Here is a 22,102-nt window from a genome sequence, read left to right on the forward strand (position 1 = left end):
TTCAATGCAATAAAGCACATTAGGGCTTGTGTACTGTGAGCCCCTTTTGTTATTATGTATCATGTGGGGTTCTGTGCTATGATGGTCTGGCTTTATTTTTATTCCCATCAAAGGTTTTATACTGTACTATTACGCAGGTATGTTATTTTTATTATGGTATGTGCGTTTAAATTATGGAGTGCTTTTAGTATGAGTTTATTTTTCGATTATAAATGTATCTCTGATTGTTCTTTTTCTTTCTGTTTTAATTGTTTTGAATGTTATTATCTGCACAATAAATTATTCATTTGTTCATTCATTCAAATACTGCAATTGAGTTCTGATGTCACAATGCTTGCTGCCAGATCCAGCAGCTGAGGTGAAAGGTAGGTCAGATAACGGGGTATAACTGAAGCAGCAATTTAAAACAACAAAAACAGAACACTGCTTTTCTTTCTTCTGCTCTGTTTTTAGCTGGCAATGACAAGCAGAGAGAATAGTTTTTTTTTTGCAATTGTTGACAGAGAAAAGCTTGAATCTGTCTGCATGTTTCTGTACATTCCAAATTAGTGCAGATTTGTTTAAAAAACTGAATTCTACTGAACTGTTTCTAATAAAACTAACAGGTCTTTGATGTGTTTAATTTTGCACCAGAGGTTTTATTTGTATTCTTCATGTTTGTAAACATGCTAATTCTTTCATATTAAAGAGCTACACACCAAGGTTTTAAGTAGTTTGTGTGAAAGGTGATGATGTGAACATGTATTATATGGAATAAAGTACCCCCTGGCGTACATGATAAGGATATTGCAAGTCACCATGCAGTTCCACAACCTTATAAAGGAACTCAGTCTTTTTCCTTGTTCCTCTAGATGGTTATGAAACTCCTCTGTGACTTGCAATATCCTTATAATGTACAATAGGGGGGACTTTATCCGTTATATTATTACTAATATTATAATATTTATAAAATGCATATAGTGGAGCACTTCACATTGAACAACAGGATACACAGAAACAGGTAACAATACAGAGGCTCAGACTCCACATGTATAAATCTATAAATACAAAACTATGAGGAACCAATGATCTAGCTGCTTCAATAATATAAAAGGGACGGGTCTATTAATTATGAAGTTTCAGTAGTATGAATTGGTGAGTTTTTAGAGCTTACCAGACCACTAGGATGTTTGAATTTCATCTGTGTATTTCAGGCATACTATTTTAAGTTCTATAATTACTAAATAAGTTCCCAAAAGAATAGTTTTAGAAAAAGAGAGGAAGATGACACAGCGTTGGTATCAGACAAATCCAACGAAGAAAACCAAATTAATTATATTACATTAAAGGGTGTATAAAGGTAGTAAAGCATACCCTGAATCAAGTTACAGACAAATATCAGGGGTTTATTTGCATAAGATTTTTTTAATATTACATTTGTAACATCCGTGCTGTATATGTATGCAGTGTCAGATCAGTGGCACTCACTGACGAATGTCACACAGTTATTGTGTTCCACATCCACACAAAAAGAAGTGGCATAAATCAGTGTATTTGCACTTGACAAGGAAAAAGGTGTCCAAAAAGTCTCTTATATACTATAAAGAAGATACTGTGTAACACACTGCCAAAATACTAATTCTATTTGCCTGCCTAGGCTTTCTTTTCCTCCACAGACTAATTTTTCAAGTACAGCAAATCACTATGACTATTTGGCTTTTGTCATTGTTTGACAGCACCTTACATAGTCCATTGAAAGGCAAAACGTCCTTGTACGAGAATTGTACCTTGTCTTTTTGAGGATTTCCATCTCCAAATATGTGTTCAGCATGATCTCCTAAAACCACCCTCAGACTCCATAGATCCCTAACTGGGTAAGTCATAAGGCTCTATTTTATCAAAACAAAAAAGGTTAAAACAACCAGGCAAATGAAGGACTAACCAAGGGGAGGTTGGGCTAGTATTTCATGATCAAGAAACAGCTATCAGCCAGTTAAAGGGCCCGTTTTCCAACTAGAACTAGTGTACAAAAACATAAAAGAAAAAAGGAGTTTCTTATATGTTCCATCTCTGATGTCTAAACACTAGAAACCGTAAACTCCATAAGTTGGCAAACATAGCAGTCACTCTATCTGGCAATACAATCTAAAGGTAATCTAGAACTGGATAATGTAGGAAAGGCTCTGGCTAACCACTTAAATCTAAAAAGTCCAGAACTAGAGTAAACACACTATGAGCTATCAATTCTACTTCCTTTGTTTTTCTTTCCCAGTTCTTGTGTTTTTTTCCTGAAGGTATTTAACTTTTTAAATTGTTATTGCAAAAAGATAGGCATGTGAAACAAATATAATGCTCCTGTAGAATGTCTGTGTCAGCACTGCATTTAATGGAGGGTATGGATGGAGGGTGCAGTTATAGAAAAGTAGTGCATGCCCTATTGAACATGTTAGAAAATCACTGATGCACATAAACTGTAACAAATACTGGACTATAGGAATAGTATAATTGACAAACATACCCAATCAGCTTTAGGTTTTTCTCATTAGAGTCATGTTTGAAAATCAGCAAATGATACATTAATTACGCTTTTTAACGTTTGAAAGTCCCCTAAAATATTTTGATCTTTCTTTGCAAATAATTCTTTCAAACTAGCAAAACGCATAGCTTGGAAAACAGACCATTCTTCAAATTACTTACTTTTTAAAAATAATCTTCCCAAATGCAAATTTATCTGCACACATGCTAATAAACCACCCACAAAAATGTACGCATGAGAGTTGGGCCCAAGGTTGTGGCAGGAAAAGGGTCAAATGCAGCTCTCTTTCAGAAATGAATATGTCAGACGCTCCCCTCTCCCTTCACTCCCTCCCACGATTCACGTTATGACCTGGTGCAGAATTCAGGCAGGGGAAAATTGTGCATCCAGGTACACTAACTCCTCTATGAAGCATTGTTATTGGTGCACATTATGTCATTCATACGTCTAAGATAATGAAATCTAATTCATTCACACTGATTGGCTGCTTAGAACCCATGAACAGGAATGGATTCTGTGGACCACGCTGTTTGAGGGCCTCCTCTTGTGTGCACTTCCCACTAACAACTCTTGACCAGCATACATCCTTTATCTACTTGAACAGGAAGATTTGTGAGGAGGGGTTTGCTCCTCAAAGAATCAGAGGTGCAGCTTTCAGTGTTGACCCTTTTTGCATTTATGATTTTTGTGACACCATACAATCTGAATTGTCTATCGATGCTTCAAGTATATTTAATCATGATAGCCCACTGCTATGGGAAAATAGTTGCTAAATGCATAAGCGAGGTGCAAGTGAAGGCCTATTGATAAGGGAAAGAGCCTTTAACAACCGTATACCTAAAGTAGAAGGGCTTTCATGTTATTAGAAAATTCCAACCACAGAGGTAACAATGCTCTAAACTAAACAAGAGCAACAAAAACAAAAGCATTGCAGCATAGCAAAAGGTCTATACCAGCCATTTTTAGCTCAGAGCCATTTCATAGTCTTTAATGGACCTCCCAACATTCCAATGTTCTAGGTAAGCATTATAGCCTGCTGCAGAGGTCTATAAGATGTGTTAAACGCACAAACCCCTATAACGAGGCCGAGGATCTTTAATAATTCGTATAGCCTAAGCCAGATAGGCTATAACGGTATTAGGAATTTCCACCCTCTCAGGGTAAAATGTTCTAAACTATGCAGTGAGAAACAAAAAGGCCAGCATTGGAATGTTGGAGCAGAACGTTTTCCAGGCATTATTTGCCATGATCTGCTTCAAAGTCTTAAGTGGTGATCTCAACATTCCAATCTTCTAATATAGCCTTAGAGCCCGCCGTAGCGGGCTATATCGGCCAATAAAGGCCCACTCCAGCATTCAAGAGAGCAGAACTTTAATTGCCAGCATAGCCCAGCTACGGAAGGCTATAAAGCTATTAGAACATTCCGCCACAAGTGGGCAGCATGTTCTGATAAATAAAACAAATTCCTCGCGGAGCGCAAGGGGGATCAAATCCCCTCGGCCTCTGAGAGGCCTTTGTTCATAGCTATTGCTGTGAACAAAGAACATTGGAATGTTGACGCTCTGAGCTTTTATCAGCCAGCAAAAGCCCTGAGCACTCCTTTGTCTCCAATGGAGCTCGCAACATTCCAGTGTTCTAATACATATTATTACCCATCACAATGACACTCGTTCTATTGTTGCTCTTGTAATGGTGAAGGGCCGAGGCAACATTGTCAAAAAAAATCAAACCAAGCAACCGTAAAATTACAGTACACACAATACCTCACCTATCTATATTATTTGCATCTGTGGCACTGTGGGCCAATGGACAGGTAAATACACATTTTAATTGACTATAAAATGTTTATTGCAAAGAAAGCAGTGAGGGCAGTGGGAGTTATAAATTGAGAGAGGTGGGTGAAGCCTAATTCTTGGTACAAGGGCAGTGCAGGAGACCCCCAGAGTCTAAACCTTCCCTCTTCCTGTGTTGTGCCCACCACCTGTAGTGTGTGTCACCTAAAGTTTCCTTCTGACCCTGTAACTGTCAGTTCCGGTAGGTGCTATAACTCACAATGATTTCCTCTGCTTTCTTCACGAGCAGATTGTTTTTCTCCCTCCATCTGGGATTTCATTTACACTTCAAAGGCTTTTCTTTGAACAAAAACTAACATTTGCTGACGATTTTAAGACTTGAGATTGAAACGTCCTGCCAAATATAAATCCCGCTCAGTGTTGCTTCGGGCAGTAATTGCAGGCTGTGCTCAGAAAGAATCTCTCTGGCCCAAAAATATCTCACAAGTTGGAAGGAGCCACAGAGCAGTGACACAGCACCTTCTCATGCCTTTCTTTTTCTGGAGGTTTAATGATACCCTTCTCCCACTGCCATTGTTTACGACTTTAGCTGCACGCTTAGACTAACAAATGCCCTCTTTCGAGGAGTTCGAGGTCATTAAGCATTAATTGTCAACCGTTTTATCTCCTTTGTGCACTCTTTTCTCTGCGGCATATGGTGAAAGGAAGTGATTAAGTGGGTGGAATGGCGTCACCGGAAGCACAACGCGTGCCACAGGTCAACATTTACGCACTGCACTGCTTCTTTTGATTATTTTGCATTCATCAAATTAATGATCTTTTCAAATGTCCAGATTTCTAGGGTCTCAAGGGCATTTGCTGTGCCTTGGTTTTCAGTAATTATTCCTAGCGTATCTAATGTAGTGACAGGTGTTTGAGAGCATGAACAATAGACTGTGCAAAAAAAACAATGGGGCAGATTTAAAAGCCCATAGCGCCTTCTTGCGCATATTACCGTCATTTTTTTAATGCTAATGTGGCCCAATGAGCCCAAAATCGCTGCGCCACATTTACAAAGTGGCGCAATGCATGCATTGTGCCACTTTGTAACCCTTTGCGCTACATTATGCCTGCGCCAGGCATAACGTATGCAAAGGGAGCGTTTCACCGTTAGGGGGGCCGGAAAAATGTCACAAAGGAATCTAAGAGATTTCTTTGCGTCATGTTTTTGGCACTTTTAACGCCTGCTTAGAGCAAGCGTTCAAAGGAGGCACACCATTGCTTACAATGGGCCTCAATGGGCTTTGCAGGAGTAGCATCAACATTTGTGACGCTACTCCTGCAAAGCTCCGAACTAGCATCAGAAATGTTGACACTAGTTCCCAAACTACTGCCATGGTGCACCGTATCTTAGATACGATGCACACATGGTGGCGTTAGGGGGGCCGATAAGGGCAGAAGAAAAGTGCTGCAGCACTAGGTGCAGTGCCATTTTTCTTAAATCTGCCCCAATATAAAAAAAAAAATACATATGCACAACTATACATGCCAACAGGATCGTTTCAGGCAGGTGACTCACAATTTCCAAGGCCATGAACCACTGTCTTTTAACTGTTTTCTGCCTAAAATTGCCTCTGTTTCAATGCTAGACATTGGAGGCAATAATTCCTCCCCGACCACCCCTTTCCCATTTCAAAATGTTGGCATGTAAGACACAACATATAAAATCTTATCATGTAAGTAAGTATAAAGGAACCAGTCTGTGTACAAATAGAGCATAAAACATTTTCCAATCCACTTGAGCACATTTAACAAAAAAAAGATTTAATCTACTTCACCTGCTCTAGAAGATTATTCTCTGGGACCGCACGGTGACCTTGAAGCCAAGTCCTCGAATATAAGCAGTTTGGATTTTTCTGGCATAGATTTTCTGTTCTCAGGTAATCTTGGAGAAGTGTCTAGAATAAAAATTGTAAACCTGTCAGAAACATCTACAGGGCTTGCCCATGCAAGGACTACCAAATAATAAAAAATTACTTTTAACTCTCCAAACTCTTATATTGTCATCTACCCAAAAATGATGATCTCATTTTTTAAACCATGGATTACCATCACTTCACAATGTTTTACTATAGTTATTTTAAGGCGCATATTTAGGGGCTTTTGTTGCACTGCTGTGTTGTAGGCAGGATTGTTTTTGTGCAGGAAAGGACACGAGTTGCACTGCCTTGCCTTACTCTATATCTATGAGGCCATTCAAAGCTATGCAAAGTGGCTTTGCATGGCCTCATAGATATGATTTCAAGGTTTGAGCCACTGTTGTGTCACAAACTGTGATGCAGCGGCAGTGCAAGGGGCTCGTAACTATGACCCTAAATGAATACAATCAGCAAATGAGAGACAAAATAAATTTCCACCTCAGGGGCAACTGGCGATTCAGTATCTTTTATAAACAAGCATTGGTAAAGCCAATAAAACTGGCTAGTTTGAGGTTCATGTGTTTTTTGTTGTAATGACTGCATGTTATAGTGTGTTGTGTTTAGATGCAGAATAAAGAGACCATACATACAGGCACCCATATTAATTCTAACAATGCCCAGATGGATGTGTGTGTATACACAGAAACATACATGCACATATAGTCACACAGAGAAGCAGTTATATAGCCACACATGGACACAGACACACACACACACAAACACACAAACTTTCCCTTTCTTTCTCTCTCTCTCTATGATTGTCGCTCACAATGAAGTCAATGAAATATGACGTCAATTGCCAGCAAAAAGGCTCACAGACAAGTTTAAAATGTGTGATATTTTAAATCATGCACACAACTGTAATTATGTGTCCAATTGGTAGGTTGAGCAAAGATGATTGCCAAAGAATGATTTTATTATAGCAGTGTTTCTTTGCTGCTTCGGGTGGGCCATTGTGAGTATGATGACCATGGATGTAGTTGTTTGTAGTACTTACCTAATGCAGCATTTGCGCTGATGCCTCAATAAAAGCTGCACACAAATATTAAACAAGCACTGTATTTTGTTACTCTGTAGAATGCTATCAAAGTAGTGAAGATTTATTTTGCGATTTTAGAGTGATGGCTCATTTTATTACAGTGCCTGAAGGAGTGTTTTAAAAAAAAAGAAAGAAACTTGACAGGGCATTCACAATGAGAACTGTCAAAGAGAAACTGTCAAAGTGTCAAAGAGAAGCTTACACAAACTCAAGCAACAGTAAAATTGAATGACATGGTGAATACAAGCTCAGCGGGACAGGGGACATTAGACAGACAGAATCCCTATTTTGCATAGAGCAAAATTAAGTTGAACACCTAAAGCTCTCAAAATAAAAATAAAAAGGTATGGGAAAAAGTTGGCAATAGGAAGACCAGTAAATATGGCCAAAATGTTGAGAGAAAAAAACCTAAGGACCATGGACGCTAAAACAAGTTGAGAATTCAGTGAGGAGGATACTGTTGATCTGCAGCTTTAAATGTGAAAATAAAAGGTTGTAAAATGGGACCTAGCAGATTAAAACATGTGAGCTTCTGTAATTTTTACCCAAATACAGACATTTCTGAGGTGCAGATAAGTTGTATTACTGGGGCAGATGAAAGTAAAAGTGGAATTAGAAACTTAAAAAAATATTGTTCACAAACCTGTATATATGGAATGACCCCTAAAACTATCTTAACAAAGGAATTATCTACACCAAAGCTAATTTATCTCAGTACACGAAACATATTACATGTTGAATTTTTTGCTGTCAGGTGTGGCCTGCGAAATTATATCTTGGAGAGTGTATCAAAAAGCTCCATCCTTTTCTAAAAGGGATAAAAATGTATCTTCTTACAACAGTATACTTCAATCCTCAATTTTAGCGGACTGCATTGATAAAGGATAAAAAACAGTGAAATGGTGCACACTTTCATCAGTAATATTCCACAGTCACCCATGATCAGAAGAATTTTTAGGTAACATTTAAACACAATGCCTACCAGGTTTGTATTTTTGAGAGGAGTGTTCCAGCAAAGAACCTTGTAATGGAAAACTAGGGTGGATTAGTAGTTTTGTTAAACGTCTTACATGAAAGAAGGCAATTGGCATGAAACCACCTGGCCCAAGACTATGGCATATTGAATGTAGCAGGTATTAGTAGCTGTTTAGAAGAGGCCTAATTGTTTTTAGATATATCAGATCTTTCAAGTGTATGGAGAACTAGGCATCTGAATAAAACTGGCTTTCATGGCCTAAATTATTTGAGGTTATGGCACAAAGGAATATAGAAGTAAATCAAAAGTGGATTTATTTAAATTAATCAAATATATATAGTGGCTGCTCAGATAAACTAGCATCTGCAGATTTAGAAGTTTATTTTTCAAACTGAAATAAGAGTCATGTGGACACTTTAAATGAGTACCTACGTTTCTCCAGTTAATCAGGCAATTATAAATTCAACCTCATTGGTACTTTCAGTCATTCATAAAAAATATAAAAAATTAACTGCAATATCATGAAAGACTGAATCAAAGAAAAACTATTTCAGGTATGTAACAATCTTTGGGGAACGCATCTATTATGTGTAACTTAAGAAACAAGAGAACAAAAGGATATCCAAATAATGAAAATCTTCCTAATTCAGAAACTTAAATGGTTTGTTTAAAACTGTCCTACTGGCGTCTCAAGTATGGGATGAAATTGGATAATCAATTACATCTGGACTAATGGCTGGTTCTCCGATCTTACTTAATAGTTTAATAATATGATAGATGGCTTTCAAAATGACCATTTCCTGCATTTTTGAAACACCTATAGAAATACCACTCAAGCATGCTACAGGAAATAGGTAGTCTTATTAGGTGATGGAAAAAAACAATTGTACATAATTGTCCTCCTATAACTTAATGAAATTAAACTCCCAGTGCAAATGAATGACTCATTACTTTCTCTGTTTGTTGCTGATGGAATCATCGAATGCTCGGATAATGGCTGTAAGACAGTCTGTGCGGTAGTCATGGGACCAAAGCAGCCTTCTGAGTAGAAGTGGTTATAAAACAGGAGAATCAGCTATGGTTTAATGGTATATGTCAGCAGCAAAAAAGGAGCGCTATTAACAACTATACACCATTTGAACAATGACACAACCTCAGAGCTGAATACATTTACAGTTATCAGACATAAAAAAACAGTAAAGATTATCAGAGAGATAGAACAGCTTTCATCAAGAGAGAAACTGCTGATAATTTCTGGAAGTCTTTCAATGTGAGGATGTTAGGTCTTATATCTGCCTCCAGTTCTTCCAAAAGATCAGTGAAGCCTCTTAGTGTGTTTTTATTGAGAAACTTAAGTGGTACCCTCCCTTTCATGAAAAGATAACAGACATAGATATCTTATCAAATCCATCCGTGAAAGTAATATAAAAATTGATAATTTATCAAGCTTTTTGGGCCTTTGGCCCAAATGGTCTACTAGCCACCCCTCAAAAGAATAATCATGCCGTGCAAAGTTAATTTAAGATAGTGTTAAAAAAAGACATATTTCCTGTTCGTGGTTGGGAAGCTCATAATCTCTGATGAACGCAACACATAGCTGGAAAAACTATAGACTGATAGCTTTACTAAACCTCGAAGGGAAGGTTTTTGCAGGGCACTTATTACATCACTTAGAAGAATGGATATCATCAAAGAAATTTACCTGGGCCAAACAAAGCACAAGACACTGCTTGCTAGCACTCAGTATTATAACTGACAGCAACATTACACATAACAAGGAGAAGGTCTGCTGTTGCTACACAGCTTTGTCAATAGCTTTAAATAGCTTAACAGAAATAAGCTCTGCTCAGAACTGCTGACATTAGAGCTAGATGGAACGCTTAAATTTTTCATAAACAAGTTACATGAAGGCACATGGGTACAAACTAAAACTAGTTGTAAGCTTCCTACATTGGCTTATACCCATACTGAACTAACTTAAAAAGGACTGTCTGCTAGTGCCTGTTGTGGATATATACATATGTATATAGCCACAAAGTTGACTCCATCTATGGATGAAAGGCGCACTAACCAAGCTATATTGCCAACCATGATATTTATTGTGAAAAGACCATACCTACGTGTTTCGGCCAAACACTGGCTGTGATCACAGTAAGGAGCCATTACCATTCAGTCCCTACAAACATACAAGCATGTGACCACTGCAAAGGTATAGACATAGAAGAGGTGCTTGTGTGGTCATGAAGGGCTTATAAAATAAGTATATCTGGAAGGCTGGTTTGGCAGCACACAAAACTCAAAAGGTAGGGCCATAGATTGGTTGAGGGAGCTTTTTCTGCTGTCTGGCATGTTAGAAATTGAGGGGCTTATCTACAAGCTTCTGTGCGCCACAGAAGCGTCACTTTTTGTGATGCTCCTGTAGCGCACAGTGCAGATCCATATCTACAAAGCCACGCAAAGCCACCCTGTGTGACCTTTTATGGCCTTCTAGATATGGTGTGAGGCAATGCAGCGCAACTCGCTGCGTTACCTCACACTGCACAGGGGAGGCATGCCAAAGGCATTGCTGTGGGTGTTCCCACTGAACACACATGGTTTTCGACACTGCCCAGATTTACAACATAGCATAAATCTGAGGCAGTGCCAAAAACGTATTCCTCCCCAGGAGAGTCATAACGAGAAGAAACATTTTTTGCATTCTGCAGCACACATAAAACGAGGAAAAGGCCTCTTGTGGTTGTTTTTTTGTAGGAATTTGCCCCTTCATACACAAAAAGAATCATGCCAACAACACAGACGCCCTTACACCATGGTGCAAAGGTGCCTGAGTTGGTGCTCAGCTGCAGTTTCTGTGCCGACGATGGCTAAAAGGACAGGAATTCACTGTTTCTTGTAAATACGGTGCTTTCCTGCCCTTTTGAATTGGCAAAGGGCAGCACAGCAAAATGACTTGTGATACTACCCTACGCCAATCCATTGTAATCTATCAAATAAGCAAATAACAAAACAACAAGAACTAAATCTTCGTAACACCATTGTGTTGCAATAAAAAGTGTGTATTTTTGGTATCTGCTAAAAAAAAAGTCTATTTATTACAAATATATTGGGTGTCTAGATGTAGTATACGTCCATCAATCGTTAAGAAAATGTCCAGTTGGAACAGATCTGTGCAGACACTATTATAACTAAAGATATTGGGGTGGAAGAATTGTGAGCGCCATTCCTAGCAACTCACCCTGTCGGTTTTCTATATTACTGTCATAGGTGGTCACCGCACTAATAACTTGGCACTATGGATCGTAACAAAATGGCTGAAGCAGTATTTAACAGTTTGGAGGGAGATAGCGAGTCTAGTACTATAATATTGTGTGCAATTCACAAACCCAAGAAAGGATTGAGAGAAAAGTTTATGAGATTGGAGAAGCTTAAAAAACAAGAGATTTCTAAATGGTGGGATGGAGCAACTCTTAGACAATATTTAAAGCTTCACAGGATACCTATGCCAATCCCTTGTAAATCAGGCCCTGAGTCTGTAGTTGGCTGTGGTATGCACGTTGTCCAAGTAGGGACTACAATCCTACTCAGGGTAAGACAGTTACTCACCACAGATTAACCTGTATTCACCCTCTGGTAGCTTGGCACAGCGCATGCATTCTTAACATAGGAGGCAATGTGTAAAGTACTTGTGCAACACTTAAAATAGTAACCCAATAAAAACACCACAAAAATAGTCTACACCAAGTTAGAACAATAGAGTATATTTTTAGGAACAAAACAAGATAAAAATAACAAAAATCCAATAAGCAGAATTCGAGATATGAATTTTTAAAGAATAAATGAAACTGTAGTGCATAGAAGCACAAAAGGCCAACCGGGGCTATTGGGTAACGCTAGACTGGGCACAAAGTAAAAAATCCAGGCCGACAGCGATGGAGCACAAGCTACAAGACCAAAGCAGGGCCCGCTGAGCAAGAGTTCCTTGATCGTTGAGATGCGTTGGCTCTGATTGGTGCAACAATGTTGATCGGTTCTTGGTCTGCACTGAAGAAAGCAGTGAAGCATGCATCAGCACTGATCCAGAGTCTGAAGGCGATGTATCAATTCCAGGCCATGCAGAGAGGATGATGTATTGCGCACTCACCAATTCAGTGCTCTGATTCTCACAGTAGCGGTCCTCTGTTTTGATGGTGGTGAGGTGTCCTAGATCCTTGCAGCAATGCAGTAGTAAAGCGTTGACAGTTCTTTGCAGGCGCAGCCAGGCAAACCCACTTTGGAGGGCTCAGGATTGGGTTGGCATCACTTGTCAGGGCAAGACTTAAAGGTGGCAGAGTCCACAGGTTGTAGCAGGATTGTTGGAGGAATTTTGTGTCCCTGAGGCTTCAGAGAACAGGAGGCAAGCAAGCATGCCCTTGGAGTCACTCTGGTTTCAAGTGATGCAGGTCCAGTATTTCTCACCCAGATAGGGGAACAGCAGGGCAGCTCAGCAGAGCAAGAGCACAGCATGGTAGAGTTCAGCAAAGCAGCAGTCCAGTAGAGTTCAGTCCTTTATGCAGTACAGTCCTTCTCCCTGGCAGAGAGTCTTCACAGGTCCAGAAGTGTACTGATTTGGTGGGGTCAGAGACCCAGTACTTATACCAGTTGTGTCACTGAAGTGGGGTGGTGGAGACTTGAAAGAAGGGTCTTTGAAAAGCACAGAGGTCTTTCTTCCCAGCCCTGGCTCCAGACTATCAGTAGGGGTAATCAGCCCTTTGTGTGGGGTCAGGCACTGCCTATTCAGGTGTAAGTGGCAGCCCTCCCTTCCATCTCTCCAGGAAGAGCCATCAGAATGTGGATGAATGCACAGACACACTTAACCTTCCTGTGTTTGTGGCTGTCTAGAGGAAATGCACTATGTGTAGCTGTCACCTGCCCAATACATGTACTGGAGACAAGCTCCAGGCAGACTGAGCTGTAAGAGCAGAGAAATGTCCACTTTCTAAAAGTGGCATTTCTAAAATAGTAATCTTTTCCAGTAAAAAGGATTTATCATTGCCATTCCAATGATATGAAACTTGATATAGCTACTCCTTCTCAATCAGGGATTACAGCTCAAAAGTATATTAAGGAATTTCCAATGTTAAATATATTAGAGGTGTAGGCTTCACTGTAGTGAAAAATGCATTTGGGTTTTTTTCACTAACAGGACACGCATAATTTAAATCACATGGCCTACCTTTTATTTACAGAGTAATCTGCCCCATGGGCTACCTCGGGCCTATTTTAGGGGTGACTTATGTATAACAAAAAGGGGAGCTTAAGGCTTCGTAAATAGTTATAAATGCAAAGTCGAGGTGGAAGTAAAATTGCGCATACAGGCTCTACAAAGGCAGGCTTGAGCCATGGTTAGAGGACTACTAAGGTGGGTGGCACAATGAGTGTTGCAGGCCCACTAATAGCATTTAATTTACAGGCCCTAAGTAAATTAAATAAACAAATTGGACCAATATTACCATGATTTAGAGGAGGAAGTGCAAGCACTTTAGCACTGGTAAGCAGTGGTGAAGTGCACAGAGTCTGAAATCCAGCAAAAAACGAAGTCAGAAAATGGAGGAAAGCAGGCAAGAACTTGGGAGGAAGACCACCCTAAGGCTGTCAGGTCTAACACAGCAGTACCTCACGATCTGATTGCCCAGCTGCAACTTGTAAAAAATTGTTGCAGCACCCATAACAGGGCTCTGGGGTGTGTTTTCTTTGTCCTGGAACAAAGCATAACAGGCTTGGGAGGGATACCCTGACCCTTTCTAGGCACTTGTGGGAGGGACCTAGAAGGACCCATTCACGGGCCAGAATTTAAAAAAAATGTTGTTTGGACTGACAATACTGCAGTACTCCTATGATGTACTGGGGTACCCCAGCGGGAGGCACCACACAAGATTCAGCCTTACAGTACCATTATACTGTGCAAGCTTCATCCGGTGAAGCTTTTATAGTACAGTGATACTGTAGTGCTGAAGCTTGCATAGCGGTACCATGTGAGTACCTTGGTACTCACAATAGAAGAAAAAATAACTAAACTATTTGAGGTTTGGCTGGCCACAGGGAATTGGCCACCCGAGGGTCTTGGGTGCAGGGCCCAGCTGAAGGTATGGTTGACCCCCCCATCACAAATGGCCAAAAGTCACGCAAAACAGGGAGTTGGTTGCCTTTAGGGGGTTGGCTGTCGGTTTTGGGCAGAGGTCAGTTCCTGCAGACAACTTCCCACTGTATAGGTTTTCACAGAAGGTCATGGGCAGTGGGGGGTTGGCAGCTCACAGCGAGCTGTCCACAGAGGCTGGCTGGAGACCAGGTCAACAGCCATTGGCTGAAGGCTGAGACCAGCAAGGAGTTGGCCATCCACTCCAGGGTTGAGCATGGGTGCCAGAGGCAAGGTCCTGGTGTCAAGTCCCCCCTCATGCTGTGCACTGCTCAAAGCCATCTACAATTGTGTTAGGGACCTCATGAGAAGTTGCCTGAAGGCCAACCTGCCCTGCACATGGCCAAAGGGGGTTTGTCCATCCTTGTGGGATTGGGTGCATTGCAAACATCCAAAGGCTGTGCGCAGCAGTGGGTTGGCTGCCCATGGGAATTGAGCACAGGCCACAGACCAGGCCCTACGGCTAATCCTCTGCTATACACAGTCAAAGCCCCTGCACAGTGGGTGGTTAGTCACCCTCACGGAGTAGGCCATAACCCTCATTCCATGGCTAAACACTGTGCACAGCGGCCGGGTTGTTCGCACTGAAGTTGGACGCAAGCCCTGCAGCCAGCTCTCCACTGCACATGCCATTTTGGCAAGAAATGTCCCTAGACAGCATTGTAGGACCAAGTACTGCACTCTGTATGTAAGTCTTGAGAAGCTGATTACTGAATTGCATTCTACCACTATTGTTTTGCAAATATAATTAAATGCATTTATAAGCACTGTTACTTTGAGGTGTAAAATGTAAAGGTACTTCCAAGAACCTTTTGTTTAAACGGGCTCTAAGACAGACACTCTGACCCCATTTTGGAAGCTGACTTATGTAAGTAAGGGAAACATATCATTTTACAATTCACAGTTGTAAATGTGAAAAGTAATGATTTCCACACACTCATAAGGGTTACTTTTTAAACGTGGAACTGTTCCCTTTTAAGGAAAACTAGTAACAGAATCCAGATGAATCCCCTTTGCGGTATATAGATTCAATGCTCTGGGTTTTCAGCAAGCTGTGATTATGCTATTCACAGACATTTCTAAGTAAGATGTAGCTTATTCAGGTAACACAAATCAATGCATATGAATTAATTTAATGAATAACGTGAACATTAGAGTACTCTATATGTGTCATTCGTTGTTCAAACGTCCCTAAACATTTTTAAAGAAGTGGCTGACTCTACATCTTACTGGAAGGGTTATTGCCTTTAAAAATAAAAAAAAACAAAGTTGTAATTTGGCAAATATGTCACAAAGAATACAGATGGGCTGGTCCTTACAACCTCTATACTGTGAAATTCACACATCTCTATGACAGAAATCACAGGATTACTCAGAAACTGATGTGCATTCATACCTAAAATGCCTTTGATATAAAGATTGTAAGCAGTGTCTACAAAGTTAAGTATGGGCCATTTTGCCTTGGAAAGATATTTAGTTTCTTTACAAGTTCTTGAGTGGAATGTTTGTGTTTCTGCCAATCCAAAAATGTTAAAATGATTTAAAGGAATTCACTTAGAGAACCCATCAGTTGGTCACTTTCAGTCAGTCTCCTTTCAGCACAGACATGTGAGGTTTCGGCATGTGGTGCCTAGTCCTGCAACACCAGAGTAAATAAGTGAGGCCAAGCTCTCTATGGCCCCTCATTGTCAGGAGTTGCAATCGCCTTCAATAAGTCGCCTAATTCAGTGTCAGTATCAACCTAAAAACGAATTTGGAGTCACAGTGCTTCAACTACAAGCACAGGAAGCACAAGCTAATTCAGCATGAACAGTATAAAGTAAACTTCTAAATGTATGCAGGTGGTACTCAAAAGGATTTCCTTCTAGACAAAAAACGAACTAACACTGTTGACCACTTCTTGCTTGGATCCCATCATGGACTGGATAAAGGAGAATGTACTCTGCGTGGGTGCAACTAAACCGAGATTATTTTAATGTGAGAAAGTCTACTTACCTCGCTGCCGTTCTGCTGCTCCAAATGTTCTGGGACCCCAACTTCCAACACGAAGCAAGAACCCTGGTGATGCCCTTTGACTCTGTACCAATGCTCCACAGTTCAAAGCAGTGGTTAAATATATCAATCTCCAACTAGCTCTTCCACGTAAAATACTCCCACTACTCCAAACAGGTAATCTTGTGTGATGAATTCATTCTAAGTGTTGAAGCAATTATATGTTACTGAGTCCCAACTGTATCAATGGGAGCCTTTTACCACTGGTGTCAGGGAGCCTTCATATCACCAATCCTCACACTGGGGCCTACTACTCATTTTAGCATTGGCTGTCCGGATAGCAAGACAGAACTATCCAAGGCTGCCCCAGGGAGCAGCTGTGTGCTAGAAGCACAGGAGTGCATGATTATAACACCCAATAAAGTAATGCCAAAGATAACGCTTTTTATTTTGCACGCATAATTAAATACTACTTAAAAAAATACAAATGCATACAAAATGTATGTAGGAACAACAGCTGTGACTCCCTAGGTGGCCTCATAAGAATAACCAAAGTGCAAATCTGCTAGCCCTAAAAAGATGACAGTTAACCCCATTAATGTTGTCCGTTCTTGTAATCTGCAAGATTCCTTGTGATAGTTCACGAGTTTGCAGGCTTTGACAGCCTAAACCAACAATGTTGCATTACAGGCCTATTGCCTTTGTATGTTGCTTTTCACAGTCACAAATATAGACCAACAGGCACCATCAAGGTGTTCGCCATATGTAACAGAGACCTACTGTCTGTGACAGTAAGTTGTGTAAGCAATAAAACATGCCTACTGACTTGAATATGACATGCAGCTCTCCTGATAGAGCTACATTAACATTCAGCCAGCCCAAACATAGCATTAACATAAAGCCTCCTTCTGCAAATATAAACACTAAATATGCTCAAATGCCAGAACATTTTACCGCATAAAATATTTGTTATGCATAAAATATTTATACTGCATAACAAATTGCCTGTAACAATTACTTTACACAGGAAAAACACTCTCCTAATAGTCAATGTGATTTTAGCATACTGCACAAATTTAGGCCCAGATTTAAGAAGCTGTAGCGCCACATTAGCCTAACTTTTTACGCTAATGTGGCGTTAGGCTTCAAAAATTGCTGCACCATATTTACAAAGTGCCGCAATGCATGCATTGCACCACTTTGTTACCCCCTGCACCACATTATGCCTGTGCCAGGCATAATGTATGGAAGGGGGCGTTCCTCCCTTAGGGGGGCCAAAAAAATGGTGCGAAGAAATCTAAAAGATTTTGTTGCTCCATTTATTGCAACATTTTTAACACATGCTCAGAGCAGGCGTTAAAAAGGGGCACACCATTGGTTTCAAGGAGCCCCTATATAATGTTCAGGGTTAGTGCCAAAATGTTGGCATTAGCCCTGGGCAGTACATCAACAGCGTCAAAAAATGTGATGCTATTGCCCCCTACTCTGTGCCATGGTGTGCCGTATTTTAAATATGACGCACACATGGTGATGGTAGAGGGGCGCTAATGAGCGCAAGGAAAATGGTGCTGCACTGAGTGCAGCACCACTTTTCTTAAATCTGCCCCTTAGCCTCTTGCTACCTGGTTTTGGTTAAATATCTTTTGATAAAACACGTACAAATGATTTAAAAATGGAATAAACCATATATTCAGATGCAGACAGTATAATATTACATTTCTTACCATTGCTGAGAGGTGGGGCATCATGACACATTGGAGGAGTCCCCTCTCATGAGTCATTCAATGCCCCTCCTCTATCTCCACAATGGTAATAAGTTGCATAGTATAGTATATATGTGCCCAGTTTGCAGGGTAAACAGTAGCCACATGCCTCAATCAAGCTCAAAGAAAAACCATACAGAATAAACACAGTACGAGTGATCAATGTACATGAACTTTACACATATTCGTAAACACATTGGGGGTCATTACGACCTTGGCGGTCTTGCAAAAAGACCGCCGAAGCTGCGGGAGACAGAATACTGCCATTGCCGGCGGTATTCCTGGCTCCCTGTTATGACATTTCCGCTGGGCCAGCGGACGGTAACAGTGTTACCGTCCGCTGGCCCAGTGGAAATGTCACATCAACATTGCTGCCGGCTCGTAATAGAGCCAGCGGCAATGCTGATGTGCAGCGGGTGCAGTAGCACCTGTCGCGCATTTCACTGCCCGAAATTCGGGCAGTGAAATGCGCGACGGGGCTATGCCTGGGGGCCCCTGCACTGCCCATGCCAAGTGCATGGGCAGTGCAGGGGCCCCCAGGGGCACCCCAAGTCCCCTTTCCGCCAGCCTTTCAATGGCGGTGTTTACCGCCACGGACAGGCTGGCGGTCGGGGACTCATAATCCCCAGGGCAGCAGTGCTTGCACCGCTGCCCTGGGGATTATGACCGCCAGGCGGAATCCTGGCGGGATATTGGAGGGGCCGGCGGTATGGCCGTGGCAATTCCGCCACGGTCATAATTGCTGGCGGAACACCGCCAGCCTGTTGGCGGTGTTACCGCCAACTTACCGCCGGCCGCCAGGGTCGCAATGACCCCCTTTATGTTTTAAGTACTTTATGGAAAGGTAAGAAGGGAGTGCACATGAGTACCAAATGCCGTACTTCATTATGCATAGGTGTAGGTATAAAAACACATGATTGTACCTTACTTCTTACCGCCTCTGTAGTACTCATTTGACCAATCACAAATGCTGAAAGGCTATGTAATTCCTGCAGGGATGATGACCTGTAATATATTTGTATGTGTAAACCTCTGCATCAGGTGCTGATTGCTGAACTTCCTTGCTCCATAGGGGATAATTCACAAAGGAATTTAGGCAAAATTAAGAGTGCTACAGGAGTTCCCCTCTACACACTCTTACATCCCTTTGTGAATCGACCAAGAAACGTCCAACTCCATTATTAAAAGAGCATCGAGAGCTCAGTCCTTTCTATTTCTACTAACAGTATGTGAATATTCCCCGAATAGTCCAATTTTATTCTCATTTTAGATGTCTTGGGGTCAATTAGCAAAAGCACATGAGCACCTACAAATGTACTACATGAGTACTCCCTTAGGTACTCCAAAATGCCTTTGTGAATCTACCCATACTGGGGATAAAATTCTGGTGAACTGATGCCATTAACGCATTTGCGAGGTTGACTTTTTCTTGATTTAAGCGGAAAAATATGCACATTTTGAATTGAATACCAAAACAACAGAATTCTTGTGAGTATTCATGAAGTGTACAAACTAGATTAAGATGGCATGCATGCCAGTACATATCTTGCAGACAGCAATAATCAGGTTCTAGTTGTGACATAAATTCCTGGAACTGAGAATGCGGCATTTCTTAAATCATGAAATGTTGCACTCTACACCGCCGTCACCAGCGGCCTGGACATTAGTGGGCAGGTGGTTAATAAATTTCACTTGTTCTTTAAAAGTACAAAATTCTACAGTCATTTTTGAGTGAAAAAACTTTTAGGCAAGAGGGAAATACTTTTTTGTCCATGACAAATACTAATTGGAATAATTTGAATATTTTCTAGTTAATGTGTACTGAATGTGGAATAGTAATGCTGCTGGGTTTTTAGGTTTTGTAGTGGCCGCTACATATTAAAGTTCAAACCTGCACCAGAATCGAAAAGTCACATTATAAAATGGAACTCACTTGGAAAAGCTTAGGGAAAACCATATTTATTGGGTAGATGAAAAGGGAGCACTCAGTCTGCTCCCTTATTTAAAACTATCGTGCAGTAAAACCACAAAATTAAAGGAAACATCATCCTTAAACACCCTCAGACGGTTTTCAAGACAAAGCAGGCACATCAAATGCTATTTATCAACAACATAAGCCCTTGGTCTTCCCAAAGGCAAATCATACCCTTAGCAGTCCAATATTTATTTATTTAATGTATTGTAGTGCTTTTATCCGAAGCGCTAGAAAGTAAAATGAACAGTACAAAATAGATTGCAAAAAGACAACTGGCGGCAGCCTGACAACAGGTAGTTAACAAATGTTCTAGGGATGGGGCTTTGAATAATGGGGGTGAAGAGTTTACTGAAAAAGGAAGTTGGCTCCATATTCAAGTAGTCAGTGCCGCAGAACAACTAAGCAGAACAAAGTACTGGGAGGATGAAGTGTAGACGGCACACATTAAGTGGCAGAGCTCAGGTGATGCCTGGGAATATGATGGAGGATAGATGAGGTAATAACTGATAAAGAGATTGAACCCCCCTAATCTTAGCACTATCTCACTGATGCAGCAGAGATGAGGCTGCTACTGTGATGTCTCAATAATCATCTAAACGTGACCCCATTTTAATTTATAATCCATTAATGTCTAACAGTTAAACTGTAAAGTGGTGCACTGAAAAGCCTGTATTGATGTGCATTCATTGTAGATAAGACATTTTACATGATGCAGTAGAGCATTTTTAATCTTAGTATAATCATTCGTTTTGATTCCATATGATACCTTATGATGTTAATTAATAGATATTACTAAAACGATAATGAATTTCTTGATATTAAGGAATAATGCTATTTGCTAATGATTGATTAGTGCAGTCATGGTTATATTTACCATTATGATTTGCAAGTTATTTTTCATTGCCAATTGATTGTAATATGAATCATAAATGAGATTTACTAATGAGATCATAAGTTTTATGTTTATGTGTTTTATTTGATTTGAATAAGTGTTCCATTTAACTCTATTTTGCTTAGCTTAGCTATAGTGATTTGCTAGGTAGCTGACTTTGCAGCAACGTGAGAAAGCTGTTCTTCTTTTGTTAACATTTCGTTTCTTTCAGACTTTGTTCCCATTAAATGCTAGCTTAGAAATGGATGTGCTATTGTTTTTACACATACAGAGCCTCAGAAATTGAATCCAGAACATGGAGAAACTATGGACATGGATGTATACAATTGTTTCAAAATTGTACAGGAAAGGAAGATGGGTGCCATTACCATGTTGGCAATGGGAATCTTTCCTAAAGTTGCAGATGCCCGTCACATGATGGACTTTGATTGGACAATGGAATCTTTTGATTCTCTTACCATAAACCATAAACATTTGACGAATCAGAACTTGGGGCCTGATTTAGATCTATGCTGAGGGGTTGCTCTGTCGCAATGGTGGAGGATATCCTTTCCACCAAAATCTAAATGTCAATGTTTTCTATGGTATCTTAAAAAAGCCTTGTATCATATCAAACCCTCTGATTTAGCAAATCAAAGGGTTTGTGACCTGTAAATGTTTTTATGTAACAAGCCCTTGGTCTCTAATGATGTTCTCTAGGTCACTCTTATCTTTCAAACTACTGCTATTAAGTCACAAGCTACTTTAATTTCTCCTTCTTTCTTAATGTCCACAGTAACATAAACCATGACATGTGAGAGATGTGTATATTACCTATAAGTTCAATTATGTTTATCCAGATACTATGTAAGGGGATGTAATAAAATCTTCATTATATATTACATGGATGCAAAAAAAAGTATAGTGTTTTCCTGAAGTACTGGCTGTCTCCAAATTTCACAGTACCCATAACATCTCATCAAAAGTTGAAGAGTTGTCTGAGATCATATTTCACTTCTGCTACTCAAATCCTGAACCCCACTTGGCA

The 22,102-nt window shown here is 40.3% G+C and overlaps 1 protein-coding gene across 5 annotated transcripts in view; it reads right to left on the reverse strand.

The window, feature by feature from the left end:
- ERG (ETS transcription factor ERG) overlaps window positions 1-22,102 on the reverse strand; it is a 651,652-nt gene that overhangs the window by 446,626 nt on the left and 182,924 nt on the right. For all 5 annotated transcript variants that reach the window (XM_069202563.1, XM_069202562.1, XM_069202564.1 and 2 more), the window contains exon 2: window positions 6,126-6,245. The gene's annotated coding sequence lies outside the window, so the exon portion shown is untranslated. The remainder of the gene's footprint in view (window positions 1-6,125; window positions 6,246-22,102) is intronic.

Source organism: Pleurodeles waltl, chromosome 8, assembly GCF_031143425.1.
Source record: "Pleurodeles waltl isolate 20211129_DDA chromosome 8, aPleWal1.hap1.20221129, whole genome shotgun sequence".
NCBI classification, from domain to species: domain Eukaryota; kingdom Metazoa; phylum Chordata; class Amphibia; order Caudata; family Salamandridae; genus Pleurodeles; species Pleurodeles waltl.